We start from the raw sequence: 15,414 nt of genomic DNA on the forward strand, positions 1-15,414 counted from the left end.
CCCACATACCCTTCTCCCCTAATGGACACAGCCTTCCCCACTGTCAACATCCTGCGCTAGATGGATACATTTGTTAACTGATGAGCCTACATTGACACATAAACACCCCAAATACATAGTTTACATTAAGGTTCACTCTTAGTGCTATATATTCTATAGATTTTGACAACTGTGTAATGACATGTGTCTACTATTATAGTATCATACAGAACACTTTCACCGACTTAAAGATCCTCTGTGCCCTGCCTTTTCATCCCTCCCTCCTTTTTGGCAACCACTGATCTTTTTACTGTCTCCATAGCTTTGTCTTTTCCAGAATGTCATATACATACAGTATGTATCCTTTTCAATTGGCTTCTTTTACTTAATAATATGCATTTAAATTTCTTCCACGTCTTTTCATCGTTTGATAGCTCATTTCCTTTTAGTGCTGAATAATATCCCATTGTCTGGAGATACCACAGTTTACTTATCCATTCATCCACTGAAGGATAACTTGGTTGCTTCCAAGTTTGGGCAATTATGAATAAAGCTCCTATAAAACATACATGTGCTAGTTTTTATGTGGACATAAGTTTTCAACTTATTTGGGTAAACACCAAATAGCAGGGTTGCCAGATCATATGGTAAGAGAGCATTTAGTTTTGTCAGAAACTGCTCAACTGCAAAATGGTGCAGCCACTTTGAAAGGCATTCCTGCCAGCAGTGAATGAGCGTTCCTGTTGCTCCACCTCTTCATCAGGATTTGATGTTGCCCATGTTCTGGAGTGTGGCCATTCTAACCGGCGTATAGTGGTAACTCACTGTTTAATTTTCAATTCCCTAATGACATGTGATGTTGAGCATCTTTTTATATGCTTATTTACTACTGCATATCTTCTTTGGTGAGGTGTCCAGATCTTTTGCCCATTTTTTAATCAGGTTATTCATTTTCTTATTGTTGAGTTTTAAGAGTTCTTTGTATATTTTGGATAGCAATTCTTTATCAGATGTCTTTTGCAAATATCGTCTCCCAGTCCGTGGCTCTCACTGAATTCTCTGCTCTTAGTTTCATGCCTTATCACCTGCCCTCCTCTGGTTCCCCAGGCTGGAACTGCTCCAGCTCATTTTCCCCATTCACTTCTCTTCTGTTTTTTTACCAGCATAGAGGAGGGTTAACTGTCTGCTTGGTACAAGTGATGACCTGAGGGCTTAACTGCTCTTGACAAACTTGGAAACAACCTCTTTATCATCAGCCCCTGGTTTTACCCTGTGTTTTCTAGCACTCTGCTGGACAATTCAACTTGCTTTTCAATGGCATTTCTCTCTCTCAGCATTTAGGTTTTACAGCTTGTACTCTGACGAATAATTTACTATTTCTGCATTTGCCTTATATCCTCTGGTCTCTCTGGCTTGGACTCATCTTCACTTTCTGTGTTAAAAAAGTCAATTTAGACTTGTTCCTGCGCCTTCCTACTGTAGACCCTCAGGTTTCTTCTGTTCCTTGTGAGTAAGAGGTTCAGACAATTTTTTGTAGAATTGAGAATTGATTATGTTCTACTTTAAACAAAAAAGCCTTTACTCATTCGTTTGTTCTGATGACTTCATAGCACTCTTGATTCGTGGTGGTGGTTGATTTTTAAGATGCATCATTGTTTTATGTACCACTTAGAGGGAAAAAATGCTGTCTCTCTGTGATACACAATTGATTATAAGATTCTTCTCAACTTACGAGATGTTTAAATGTGGGGGAAAAGAAATGTATGTCTTAGAATCATTGTCCAGCACCACTGTGAGCATACAGACTGAAAAATATGTATAGATTCTAAATCTCTAAAATTCTTAGAGAGACTCATTTCCCAGTTAAATTGCAGGGACAAAACGCATCACCAGGAACTTTTTGACTCTATCTGGCTTTCCCTGGCACTCACGCGTCTCTCTGTTCAGGATTATCTGACCATACCAGCCACCTGCCAAAACCATTCCTGTCTTGTGCCTTAACTCAGGTTGCTTTCTTCACAGTTCTCTCCACCGGCCTTTGTCCTTTCAAGCCTTTCTGTTTACTGCAGTCTTCATCCAGTTCCTCTACTGAAAACCTCTCATGCTATATATACAGTATTCTGTACTCAACAGCTTGACACTTTACGTGTATTATCTAAAATTGTCTGCCGTTAAGTTTGTGTGTGTGTTAAGCAGTTCTATTTAAGTAAGATTAAGTACGAACATGTATACTTTTCGTTATCATAATGCATATTAAAAAAGTGCTGAGAACATAGTAAGGCATTCACTCAAAATTTGTTGATTGATTTTTTTGTTGTTTTTTTTGGTTAAGGTTTGGTAGCACAGATCCCATTGCATGGACCTTAAATAATAAGCCTTATAATAAGACTTCTGTTTGCTATTTCAAAAGTCAAGTTAAATTTTTCTTGGAGAAACAGGTGTATTCTCTATTACCATCAAGGAAAATACCTCCAATGTTATTAGACTTTATATTTTTAAAAAGATTCTTCTAACAATCATTATAGAAATGCATAGAACAAACATATCTTTAAAGGTAATTCTTTCCCAAAGCAATTGGATTTCAAAGGTCTTTTTATTTATTTTTTTTAATTTTTATTTATTTATTTTTGCACATAAAGGGTTTGTTTTAAATGTTTTAAGGATAGGATAGAGTTACATCATAATTATAAAAATTACTTACATCATTAACAGATTTATATTTATACTTCTAAATGCAGAAAACAGGGAACTGTCTACACATTGTATAAAATAAAATGAAAAATGAATTCAAGCTTGAAAGATGAGGTCATTTACCTAATTTTAAAATGCGAACACGAAGACCTCTGAACTATACACATTCGTTCAAACTGCACTAATGATGGAAAATACAAAAAGCGCAGCATTTCCAAGGAACCACAGACATTTCGACCGTAATTATTTTCTGTTACAATAATTCCTGTCTTGTCTTTGGAGAACTTTCTTTCTTTTTTTTTTTTTTTTAAGACAGTCAGCTTGAAGAATGTTTTCAGGCACTACAATTTGTGACAATCAAAACAGTCTTCTAATGGGTCCACAGCGTTCAGAGATTCAAGACCAATGCCTTTCGGGGTTTGGCACGTAAAACAATAATAGAAATGAAATCCGGTTTAGAAGCAACTGTGATTGTTTTAAGAATGCACAGTCCCTTCAAATGCTGCAGGACATACACAACTGGAAAATCACCTTCTGTTGGCACGACATTTGCTTCACCAGTGCATCTTTATCCTACAACCACTAAAATAGCACAATTAAGCAAATATACAGAAACTGAAAACAAATAAAAACAAAGATAGAAAAGAAAAAACTGAAATATATTTAACATGCAATTTTAGTTAGTTACATTGAACATTCTACTTAGAATAGAGCACGCAAAAAAGGATGGTCTGCTTTTAAGGTTTTCCTTTGAAGCTTTACATGGCAGCCAGACATCACACACGCATACACACACGACACAATAATACTATAGCAGGTCAATGAGAAAGGCCAATACATTTTATACAGAGTTTCATGTCTTGTGTTGTCACAAGTCCCATGATAATTTTAGAAATTAATGTTGTATTCCTAGAACAAGGAACCAACATTCCGATACCAGGAAAATGCAAGCAATGCATGCAGATCTGAAACATGAGCCTAGACGAAGGCTGAAATCCTCGGCCGGGGAGCAGAGTTAGTCACGGCATCGGGAAGTGTGGTTTAAGCCACCAAAAGAAAAGAATGGGAAAAAAAAAAGGAGAAACAACAAAAAACCCTTCCCCCTCCTTCAACCCTAAAGGCAATAAATGGAACAATGATTAAAATAATGATGATAGTAAATCACACGTCACATTCATTTAGAGAGATCACGCGGTATTAAAAGTTGCTAAAGGTACTTGCAGAAAAACCACAATGCAAGTCATTAAGTAATGCCAGAAATGTTTCAACTGACCCAACCCTCAGGATACCTCCAAAGGACTTTGTTTTTCAGTCTGAAGTCACTGTGTCCTGTTCATGCAGTGCACGCTGGACAACTCCCTCTCTGGGCCACACATGTCCACTTGGGCACGGGGAGCTCGGCTCAGCCTTGAGATTCACATGCAGGAACTCTCACAAGAGCCACCGGGAGAACAGATGACAGATCTGTAGCATGACACTTGTTTCAAGCACAGGAGGAACATCTAAGACCTGGGTACCCACTGCATGGAGAAGCTCACCCCTGGCTGCCCTCGGTGAGGCACTGGGCATGCTGGAGAGAAGTGGGGTGCTGTATTTACATGGTGCGCGAGGTTACCACCCACCAGCACAACAAGGCACAGCCTTCCTGAAGGCGAAAATGGGCATCACACAAACCTCGCATAGCGCGGCCTTGAAACTGCAGAATCTCTTAACATCAAGAACAGCCATGACGGACGTCACACAGACCTGGTGTTTGGCTGAGATTCATATGCATTTAAGCTTTCTGCCCAAATCTTAGGTAAGATTTTCAATCTCCACAAGACTGGTTTCACAAACCATCTTTCTCCTAGCTTTCAAACTGCCAGGGACCATCCAAAACAAAGGGATAGACTGACGTTTTGCTTCTAAACGAACCACTTTTGCAGTTCTATTTTAGTTACGGACAACTTGCAGGAAAGGATTCAATGGCTAAGGGCTGCTGTCAGTCACACGCACAAGCCAGTGCAGGTGACTGACCCTGATGTGGTAGGATCCACCGAATGGAATGAATCCACATCGGCAGCACGCCATGAGCAAGAACATACAGCACCGCAAGAGGTGTCAGGAATTCAAGCTGTTATTTGTCTAGTCATTCTTTGAGGGGAAAAGCCTTCTGACCATAATCATGTATCAGTAATAATAGTAATAAAAATAAAGGTATCCCAGAGAACTTGTTAAAAGGCAACACCGCCATTCTTAAACTTACATTTCTAATATAAAAGCACTGTGTTCTTCCAGGAACTTACCAAATACACAGAAACCACTGATACACTGTTGCCTTTTAAATCCATGTGCTAAAATCCAGATTACTAATTTGTACAAATAATGGACCAAATGTGCCATCCAAAATACACCTGCATTACACTGTGTGGACCAAGTACCTGGGCTTTGCTTAAAAAGAAGTATTTATGATAAAAAAATGTAAACAAATAATGTACAAAGCTTAGAATTAAAGGCAGCCTTTTACCCAGATTTCTGTTTTGTAAAATTCTAATGTGGGTAATTAAATGTTCCCAGGTGATTCATATTTGAATTTACACTTTAAAGCCTCCAGACTGAAATGGTGCTCTGAACTTGACTTTCAAAACAAGCTGAATGTCCCGATGCGCTTCCTGTGCCCAAATTTAATTTTGAATAAACAGCAGTAATACACTAAATACACTGAATACAAATGGCTTGGGTCAGCACTCCTGTTAAACTGGAGAAAATTACGTAAGCCCCACTCCAACCCACAAAGAAAGGACTGCCTATGCAGTGCGTGTGTGTGTACACACAGATCTGTTTGTACATATACATTATGTATACACACAGATATAGATAGGTAGGTAGATATAGATACATATATATCTCAAAAAAAGCAATAACAAAAATACCAAACTATGCTTGCATTGTGGCAGCAGAATAAGAGTGTTAAGCATGAAGGGGAAAGTGGATAAGATCTACTGCAGTTTTAAATGACTGTGATACTAGCTTAACTTTTACCGGACTTGCCTGTAAGTCCCTTCCAAACGGATAGACTTCTTTTAAGAGGAAGGAGTTCCTTACGCAAAATGCTTTGTGTTCACCTAAATCTGTACTATTCAGAACAAAACCAGTTCTGCTGGCAGAGATTGTGGATTCACAGGGACATTTAAGCTTTCATTAAACTGGAAAGCAATCAAGTCTTTATGTCTACAAATTATACATTTAATAGTTCCACAAATTTGGCAAAGTTCGTGATGACATCTAGGATGTTTTCACCAAATCGTAGACATAAATATGGAAATCATCATCAAACTTGATGAAATAGATGGTTTGGCTTCTACTTGATGAATGACCACGCCAGTCCTTTTAGCGTCATCTTCTTTGGCATGTTCCACTTGTTTGCCTACCAGGCTGTCCACAACCTCTCCCGGTTCCCTTTCTGCTGGAGGTGAATCATTAGAATCGGGCATAATGCGAAGGTCACCTTCTTTATAATCATCGAAGAGCTGGTACATGTACATGACAGGATCTTTTTCATAGGTGATGTAAAACCATGTGTTCATTAGCTCGTGCTAAGACCATTCCCCTCCACTCGTCTTTAGAGCCATCCTCCGTCTCAAACATGTGCTCCACTGCTTTGCCAATCATCGTGTCGGCTAGGTGTGCATCACTGATTCGAGATGTTGCAACTCTATTAGGGAGGACTTCAAGCGCAGAAACTCTTTCATCTTTAAGTTCTAGTCCATAAATACAGTCAAATCCATTGTATTTTATAAGATACAGAGGATTTACAGGCACCTGGTCCAGAACAGTTCCTTTCCACTGGGTGATGGGGCCATTCCCCTCTTTCCACCCATGCTGAATCCTGCAGCCTACGATGTTCCTCCGGGGCTGGGAAACAGGTTTGCTCGGCCGCACACTGGTCCGGTGTTTTTGTGGGATGTTTGTTTCTTCATCATGCTTGCAGATACACCAGCATGGCCTGCATCAGCTCTGGACCGCTGGCCACGTGTCTTCCCGAATGGGGTCTTCATTCATCTGTATTTAAGTGAGCAGCAGAGCTGCTGGACTAGGATGAAAATTCAGTATGCTCCAATTTGAAACTTTTAACAGAATTTCAATGTTCTTGTTAATCCATCATCCCAAGCGTCTTTGTGTGTGTGTGTGTGTGTGTGTATGTGTGTGTAAGTTCAGCAAAAATACGTGAAATCCTAAGTACTCGGCCGGCCACCTAGGCCACCGTCGGCAGCCCGCTGGCCCTGCGGTCCCGCACCGAGCTCCGGCCCCTGCCCGACCGAGCCGGACGGCGCTGCCCCGCCCCCGGCTGCACAGCACATGCGCCCTGCGCCCTCCGATGGCCGGGCGGCCGGGCCATACTACCCAAAGGTCTTTTTAATTTAGAGTTTTATAGTGCCTTTGGCTTAGATAAATCCAGATGAGCTTTTTATTTTGTTAACTGGTTCGTAAATGTTTTATTTGGACATAAGTCTGTTGTTGGAATTAATTTGATTACATAATGAATGAAGAACAGACTTTGTTTAAAAAACTTTTTTTTCTAACTTATAACAAAAGAAACTGGACCAAGAAAAGAAAAACGTGGAAGTAATTCATTGCTAGGAGTAAACTACTGTATATGGGTAGCATCTGTTCCCCTTCCACTCACCTTGAACTACACACATTCTGTGAATCTTCCTGGTAGATCCAGTTCCATAGTTAATGATGGCAAATGAATATGTGGCTTAATATTTTGTGAGAATATGGGTTAAAAGGTTTACATCTCATATCATATTCCAAAAGACTGTTAAAATTCTCTCTAAATACCCAGGCTGCCAGTTGCCTTGTTTCTTCACCGTTCTCTCAGCCTCTTTAAAAAAATCCCCTCAGAGTTACGAGCAGTTCATGCTTGGCCTTTGGACAGGTAGCCCACAGGGGGAGCTCTTACTATTCAGGCAGCCCCTTTGGAGGGCTTGTCACATAGAGGTAGGATGGGTTTCCATAGGGACTAAACCTTTTTAAACAAAATTAAATTCGTTTTGTCATTTTTTTCTCGTTTCTTTAAACTGAGTAGGAAGGACATCATGAAAAAGGAACAGTGGGTTGGAAGAAGGTTGGGAAAGAGTAATAGTTGAAAAGAAGACTGATAAATGTGCCCTCATAATGTGGTATTAAGTACTCTAATCACCAATAGGGTGGATTGAGAAAGCACAACATAACATTTCCACAAAGAGGAACTTGACATAATTCTATGAGTCTGTATCGTATGTATTCTACAAGACAGCCAGCCTGGTCTCTTCAAAAATGTCAATGTTCAGATTACAGGAGACTGAAGACTCAGTACAGTGTGGGATCCTTGATTGGATCTGCACTGATAGAGAAAAGCTGCTATAAATTTTATTATTGGAATAATTTGGTAAACCTGAATATAGGCTGTATATTAGTTAATATTCCATTAGGCTGAACTTCTTGGGTATAATAGTGCTATTGTCTTTGATCTTAGGAAATATATACTAAAGTATTTAGGGGTGACAAGTACCTGGAACTTATCTTCAGATGGTTCAGAAGAAAGTGTGTGTGTGTGTGTGTGTGCGCATGCGTGCACGTGTGCACGCATGCACATGCTTAGTGCTGTATGAGTTTGGGATTTTTTTCTTTCAGACACTTATTTTACACTAAATGATGTTCTGTGGGTTTTGCTTCTTGTTTTTTTTTCTTCAGGATGAATGGTCATTTGTGACCTCATTTTATTTTTTTCCTTTTTTCCACCTCATTTTGCTAGCATGGAGCTGCTTGAGGCTAGTTCTTGAATTGAGTTCTGTAAACTTTTCTTACATTGCAATGATTAATCCTATAACCTAGGTAGCATAAATATATGCTATTATTGATCATCAGTAAAATAGTAAAATACGGATGGATTTGTGCAATTTCATCACCTCTAAAACACATTTTAAATGCATTTGATTAACATGCCCTTAAGGATGCTAATAATAATCAGATTCCAAAAAGTGAACCATTTTATAGAAACATTAGATTGTGTAAGTTAGCTACTTAGAGCTCATCAGTTATATTTAATAATTTGTGAAACATTTACCTGTAAAGCTGGTCTGGGAGTGCCATTGAATGTAAATTGAGGTGCAGAGTTCTCTGGTCTGTGTTATTGCTCTAGAACAGATAGAACAGACCCTATATGGCAGAGGTCAATAACCCACTGTTTTTGAGAAGTTTGAGAGACTCTTTTCAATATTCTTTAACTTTGGTGGCTTAAGGACCAAGTAACCTTTTGCTAATTGTATCTGAGTGCTTAATAATAAAAACAGAATTATAGAAACATATTCTTCCTGTGTTTAGGGCTGCTTTTTTTTTAATATTTATTTATTTGGTCATGCCAGGTCTTAGTTGCAGCTCATGGTCTCCTTAGTTGTGGCTCATGGTCTCCTTAGTTGTGGCATGCGAACTGTTAGTTGTGGCATGTGTGATCTAGTTCCCTGACCAGGGAATGAATCCCAGGCCCCTTACACTGGGAGCGCAGAGTCTTAACCACTGTGCCACCAGGGAAGTTCTTCCTTTGTTTAAAATGTATGAGATCTGTTTTTTTAATCGAAGTATAACTGACCTACAACACTGCATTAGTTCCAGGTGCACAATATAGTGATTCGGTATTTCTATGTTACAAAATGATGTCTGTTACCATCTGACATAATACAAAGTTATTACAATATTTTCTATATTCCCCATGATGTACATTTCATGCCCACGACTTGTTTATTTTGTAACTGGGAGTTTGTACCTCTTAACCTCCCTTACCTATTTCACTCACCCTACCCCCACCCCCGGCCCTGCCCCACCCTGCAACCACTTGCTTGTTCTCTGTATCTGTGAGTCTGTTTCTGTTTTGTTATTTGTTCTTTGTTTTGTTTTTTTTAGATTCTACATGTGTGAAATGATATGGTATTTGTCTTTGTCTGGTTTATTTCATTTAGTATGATACTCTTTAGGTCTATCCATGTTGTCTCAAATGGCAAGATTTCATTTTGTAAATAAGTTTCAAATGAACTTATTTACAAAACAGAAGCACAGACTTAGAGAACGAACTTATGGTTACCAGGGGGAAAATGCGGGAGGGGAGGGATAGATTGGGAGTTTGGGATTGACATGTACACAGTATTATATTTAAAATAGATAACCAACAAGGCGCTACTGTATAGCACAAGGAACTTGGCTCAATATTCTGTAATAACATAAATGGGAAAAGAATTTGAAAAGGAATGGATACTTGTATGGGTATAACTGAATCACTTTGCTGTACACCTGTAACTAACACATCATTGTTAACTATACTCCAATATAAAATAAAATTGTTTTTAATTTCATTTTTTAGGGCTGAGTAACATTCCATTGTGTGTGTGGGGGTGGGTATGTGGGTGTACTACATCTTCTTTATCCAGTCATGTATTGATGGGCGCTTATGTGGCATCTTGGCTGTTGTAAACAATGCTGCAGTGAACATAGGGGTGCATATATCTTTTTGAATTAGTGTTTTTGTTTTCTTTGGAAAAACACCCAGAAATAGAATCGCTGCATTGCATGGTAGTTCAATTTTTAATTCTTTGAGGAACCTTCTTACTGCTTTCACTGTGCGTCGGTACATAGTGACTGCACCAATCTGCATTTCCACCAACAGTGCGCAAGGGTTCCTTTTTCTTCACATTCTCATCAGCACTTGTTATTTGTTGTCTTTTTGATAATAGCCATTCTGACAGGTATTAGGTAATATCTCACTGCGGTTTTGATTTGCCTTTTCCTGATGATTAGTGATGTTGAGTATCTTCTCTATGTCTTGGCCATCTGTATGTCTTCTTTGGAAAAATGTCCATTCAAGTCTTCTTTCCATTTTTTAATCGGGTTGTTTGTTTGATGTTGAGTTGTATGAGTTATTTGTACATTTTGAATATTAACCCCTTATCAGATAGTTCGTTTGCAAATATCTTCTCCCGTTCAGTAGTCTGCCTTTTTGTTTGGTTGAGTTTCCTTCACTGTGCAAAAAGCTTTTAAGTTTGATGTAGTCCCATTTGTTTGTTTTCATTTTTATTTCCTTTGGCTGAGGAGACATATCCAAAAAGAATATTGTTAAAACTGATCTCAAAAAGCATACTAACTTGGGGCTTCCCTGGTGGTGCAGTGGCTGAGAGTCCGCCTGCCGGTGCAGGGGACACAGGTTCGTGCACCGGTCTGGGAAGATCCCACATGCCGTGGAGTGGCTGGGCCCGTGAGCCATGGCCGCGGAGCCTGCGCGTCCGGAGCCAGTGCTCCGCAACGGGAGAGGCCACGACAGTGAGAGGCACGCGTACCGCAAAAAGAAAAAAAAAGCACACTAACTACATTTTATTCTAGGAGTTTTGTGATTGGTTTCACACCTTACATTTAAGTCTTACATCCACTTGGAGTTTATTTTTGTATATGGTGTGAGAAAGTAGTCCAGTTTGATTATTTATGTTTGCGCGTAGCTGTCCAGTTTTCCCAACACCATTTATTGAAGAGGCTATTTTCCATTATATATTGTTTATCATAGATTAATTGTACCAGAACTTTAAAAAAAATTGTCGAATCTGAGGTTGCTCCTTTTGGCTTTGTTAAGTAGTCTTGTGCCTCATGTAGTACTTACATACTCTGAGGGTGAGTTTTTCTCTCTCTCTCTTCTGTTGGTCTGTCTGACTGTCTCTGGCATTGATCAGAAAAGGAAAGTGAACAAATATCCAGAATTTTCGAATAAGCAAGAGAGAGAGGAAAACATCACCCTGAGGAGCAGTGATGACAGGGTCTGCTCATGGTTGCTGAGTGGTTGAGTCTGTCGTGAGACAGACATACTGGGAAGACTGACTGAAGCTGGCCTCACCAAGGTGAAGAGCATCATCCGTGGCCAGTGGAGAGAAGCTGCTGATGGCTTCTGCGCTCTAAGAGTGTGATCTCATCTCCCTGTTACGGAGGAGCATGCAGCAGTCAGACGGGAGCTGCCCGTCTTCCCTCTCCACCTCTTTAACCTTGCTCTCTCGGGAGGAGTTTTTCCCTACTGTCAGTCAGTGCCAGTCTCTCTGCCTGTGTCAGGCAATCCTAGCCTCAGACTTTCTCCATGACTTTGGTGCAACAATTAGCCCTTCCCTAGGATACACTTTCAATTCCTCTTTAAAAAAAAAAAACAACAACTCTCCCTGGAATGGACGCTGCTGCCCCCTAAGCCATCATCCTAGTTGTCCCTATGTATTTCCCTCCTTTGACCGACTGTTTCTTGGAGTTTATTTTTCTGCTAGCTGAGCGCCTCCGTTTACTCAGTATCCACTTGTCCACTCGCTCTGCCCTCACCACTCTACTGAATGTGCTCCCTCAAAGATTATTTCTGAGATTGTGAATGCAGGGGCTTCAAGTGTTCCTTTTTCTTGACTTTGTGCAGCTTTTGACAAGACGCCCTGCCCGTCCCTCACACCGTGGACTGTGATTCCCTGCTTCCACTCTTGCTCATCTCTCTCAGCACGTGGCCTCTGTCTGAGGATCCTCATCCTCCTCCCGCTGCGGAAACCCGCCCAAGGCCTGGTCCTCGGTCTTCTTCATTCTTCCTCAGTAGCTTCTCCCTCTTGGTCTTGTCTAGCTCAGCAGCTATGAGTATCTCTGCAGTGTGGACCATGTCCACTTTTCTAGCTCCAGAGCCCATCTTTCCTTTCACAGAGTCCTGTGCTCACCCATCGATGTGTCTTTCGCTCATACCGTTCCTTCAGCCTGTAATTCCATCTCTATAGCTTTCCCCTTAACGTTTTGACTAAAAGAGATTCTGGTTAAAATATCCTGTGATAAACCATAATGGAAAAGAATATGAAAAAGAATATATGTATAACTGAATCACTTTGCTATACAGCAGAAATTAACACAACATTGTAAATCAACTATACATCAGTAAAATTTTTTTAAAAAAGAGATTCTGGTTAAGATAAAGAAGCATTTTACTCAGAATAAGGGAAAACTCATACATTACCATCCTCACTCTCACCCCAGCAAAGACTCATTTTGTATTTCTCCTCCTTTATAAGACTTATCAATATTTCACTTTGACAAATTGAGTAAATATTTCTTTATGGCTAGTCTCCACTAAGCTGCAAGAGAATAGACACCACACATATGCATCCAGTTCACCATTGTGCCGATTATAGGTCTTGGCACATAGCAAGTGTGCAGTAAATTTTTGTTGAAGAGAAGAATGAATGAAGTAGGAATTGACCATTAAAGATTTGCTAGTAAGCTATCAAACTTTATCTAGGTAATTAGATTTTTTTTACATTTCCAAAATACATGTTCTTTTTTATAAGTGTAATGATCAATGTTCAGTATTCTTGAAAAAGTTTAAGGATGATTTTTATAAATCAGTTTTATTTCAGTCAGTGATTTTTAAGGAAATTTGAAGGGTATCTGTTGGAATTAATGTTCCTTTAACTTTCTGTTTTCATTTTCATTGTCATGTTTTTCTACAGCTAAGGCATTTCGTGTATTGATTCATTCGTTTAGCACTGTTAATGTTAGTCTTTGAAAATGGTTTATTGTTTTCTGATTATAGTAGTAACATGCATTCATTACAGAAGGCTTAGAAATACTGAATATCCTCAGTTAAAGTTTGGTTAATTTCTTAATACACCTTTAAATATGCATCTGCACACACATGCACATTCATTGTTTTCTCTGTATGCGATTGGATCTTATTGTATATAGTAGCGTGTGTATTTGCCTTATACTACAAGCTTTTTCTTTGAAATATCCTCCTAAATGAGATGTGCTTTTTAATGGTTTCATGGTTTTACATTGTGGGAATGTACCGTCATTTATTCAACGATTCCCTTACCTTAGCAGGGTTAAACCTGTTGGTATAATATACAACAATTGAGGTCCACTTAAAATATTTTAAGCTAATATAACATACTTATCAATGAACATGCTTTATTACTAATGAGTTAGCTTTTAGTGGGAACATTGTGGGGTTGGGGGGAGACACAGTTCAATTCATAGCAGTCAACAGTGAGAACTATTTCAGACACTTTCGTTTTTACCTAAGTAGCATTTTTAAAATTAGGATCTAGAATTGTTCTCATTTTATCTGTGGGTAAGAGTACCTGAAAATCTTCATAGAAAAAATTAAAATTACTCACAATTGCTTACTCATCATGGGTTATATAGTTAAATTATGCATCATTGGCATAAAATGGAACTGTGAAATTGCGTGAAATTGCTGAAATGATTGTACTGTCCCATTCCATGAATGTTCATAGTTCCAGAAAAATTGCGAATGGGTCTTAATGTCTTTTAAAATAGTTTATGAAAAGAGACGTTAGAGAATTTCCTTTTCTATGTGGAAAATCATAGCCAGTTTTTTGGATGATTATGATCAGTTACTGAAGTTTCTTTTAAAATTAGTCTCGTTCTCTCCATAAATAAATGATACAACTAACAAGGAAGGCTTAGTATCTTATAGTGCTTTATATTTTTAAAAATATTTATATAACATCATTTTAAAATGTCAGTGATAAGTTGATCTTATAACATGTCACTAGGGTAGAATAAATACAATCTCCATTTAATATTGAGAAACTTGAAGCTTGGAGAAATTATTTTACCTAGGGTCAAAAATCCAGTTTGGGTCCATTCTGTTACTTCAAGTCATATATCTTCTATGTGTTCAAAGAACATAGAACCATCTATATTACCTTTGCTGAGAAATAATAATCAGAGAAAGATACTAATAAACGGTTACCTTTGTAATTATGTAGAAAAGTGAATAGCTAGAAGATACTTTGTATAGTTAAGGTACTTGAAAATTCATATATAGCATTCTCATTTAAAAATAATATAATTAGTGGTATATTTTATATGGTCATTTCTAAGAGCACTGCTAATTTGTTATTGTCCTTGCCATCTTTTTATTGTTCCTTTTTTAAGGTTTTAGAAATTTATTTTAACATTGCTTTCCTGGAAGATACAAATATACGGTCAGCATGATACTGTATTTATTTTATGTAATATACTTTCAGAATCACATAATTGGTGTTGTCAGTGTATGAGTTGTAGTGGTACAAAGCCTAGACTGTTTAGTAGAGAGCTAACAAAGCTAGTGCAAAATCAGACTTTTTTATTTTTGGCTGCCAGTTTTGGCTGGTAAGATAGCTATGTATAGGTTAGGACAGGAGTTGGTAATAAGGTCTTTTCCACAACTCAACTCTGCTGTAGTAGTGGGAAAGCATCTGTAGGCAATACATAAAGGAATGGACCTAGCTGTGCTCCAATAAAACTTTATTTACAAAGACAAGCAGCAGCCATATTTGGCCTGTAGGCTCTAGTTTGCTGATCCCTGGATTAGAATATATAATGAAATAGAACTTCTCACCATAATATTTCCCTATTATTTATCAGATATTTTGTTTACTTAAATTCTGTTTTAATTTAATGTTTTAATTCGTAACCTTGATCCCCTTTAATTTCATCTTTTTATTCACATTTTTGTGTGCTCCTGGGCTTCTGTACCTTCAGCTACTTTTCTAGGCTAACATCATCACACAGCTTTCCAGCCTTGTTGTCAGGACACCCCAAATTAAACCAATCTAACATTTGCTGAGTTTCAGGAATGAGTGGTGGTAAGGAAATGGTGATGTTGGATATAAAGAAAAGATAGAATCCCATGAATGTAGGTGGCTTTGGAAGGCTTATTAAAAGAGG

General features: G+C 38.5%; 1 protein-coding gene and 1 pseudogene across 2 annotated transcripts in view; one reads left to right on the forward strand and one right to left on the reverse strand.

The window, feature by feature from the left end:
- The window catches only part of FAM184A (family with sequence similarity 184 member A), a gene marked incomplete at both ends in the record, with an annotated part of 119,209 nt that overhangs the window by 37,724 nt on the left and 66,071 nt on the right, over positions 1-15,414 (forward strand). The window lies entirely within an intron of this gene.
- LOC309972123 (spindlin-1-like) lies at positions 5,935-6,707 on the reverse strand (annotated as a pseudogene). Its single transcript has one exon. The product of its transcript is annotated as a spindlin-1-like (transcript).

The sequence above is a fragment of the Leucopleurus acutus genome (genome assembly GCF_964270905.1).
Source record: "Leucopleurus acutus genome assembly, chromosome: 15".
In the NCBI taxonomy this organism is placed as follows: domain Eukaryota; kingdom Metazoa; phylum Chordata; class Mammalia; order Artiodactyla; family Delphinidae; genus Leucopleurus; species Leucopleurus acutus.